Source organism: Gossypium hirsutum, unplaced genomic scaffold (genome assembly GCF_007990345.1).
Source record: "Gossypium hirsutum isolate 1008001.06 unplaced genomic scaffold, Gossypium_hirsutum_v2.1 scaffold_986, whole genome shotgun sequence".
NCBI lineage: Eukaryota > Viridiplantae > Streptophyta > Magnoliopsida > Malvales > Malvaceae > Gossypium > Gossypium hirsutum.
In genome coordinates, this window is record NW_024403379.1 from 5,412 (window position 1) to 6,415 (window position 1,004).

The following is a 1,004-nucleotide window of genomic DNA, read 5'->3' on the forward strand; positions in this document are numbered from 1 at the left end:
AAACAGTTATAATGTTCTCTCAATTTTTTCAATAACGACTGATATGACTTCCCCGATAATCTCTTTCTTGAATCTATAACTTCATAATCAACTTTGTGAGTGTTAGAATACGAGTTATTATTCTAGTTAAAATTAACCATGTAGTAAAATGACGTTGGGTTTGAAGGGCATTCGCCAAACACATGATTTTCATCGCAATAAACACATGACAGCTCGACTAATTTCATCTCCTGGACTGCAGTTGAATTTTTTATCATTTTAATCATGTTAGCTAAAAGAAGATACCTAGGATGTCAATTAAGTGATTGCATCAAGTTCCATGGTGTCAGTTGTTCTTCTGCCAGTCCGAACTCTCATGGTAGGATATTGATAATCATTGTTGACAATATTTTCAAAAATCTCATATGCTTAATTATAGGATTTATCCAACAAAGTACCATTGGTAGAAACATCAACTACCATCCTCGTATGTGCATTCAACCCATTATAATTATCTTTGTCTAAGTCCAATGTTTGAATCCATGCATCGGGCATTTTTGAATTAAATCTTTGAATTGTTCCCAAGCTTCATATAGTGTTTCATCCTCTAATTGCCGAAAAGATGTGATGTCATTTATATGCTTGGCATTCATATTTGGGGGAGTATACTGTAGGAAAACCACTGGAAAAGATCATTTCATGATGCCACTATTCCTGACGGTAAAGCATTCAGCCTTGCTCTCATATGATCTCTTAAAGAATATGGAAACAATTTAAGTAGTAGAACATCTTTAGGAACACCCTGTTGTCTAAATGAGTCACAAACCTTTAGAAAAATTCGTAAATGTAGTCTTGGATCTTCAGTGGTTAATCCACTAAATTGTCCTATTGTTTATAACATTTGAAACATTATCGGTTTCAGTTCAAATTGCTAAGCATGTATGGTTGGGTTGAATATCCCTGGATTCAGAAAATCTAGCATTGGAACAATATGCTCTCGAATTGGCCTATCTCGATCATCCACC

General features: G+C 34.6%; 1 non-coding gene across 1 annotated transcript; it reads left to right on the top strand.

Annotated features, from left to right (window-relative positions):
- Positions 1 to 516: 516 nt before the first annotated feature.
- Positions 517 to 623, top strand: LOC121227527 (small nucleolar RNA R71). Its single transcript, XR_005925119.1, has one exon. It is a non-coding gene; the product is annotated as a small nucleolar RNA R71 (small nucleolar RNA).
- The last annotated feature ends 381 nt before the right edge of the window (positions 624 to 1,004 follow it).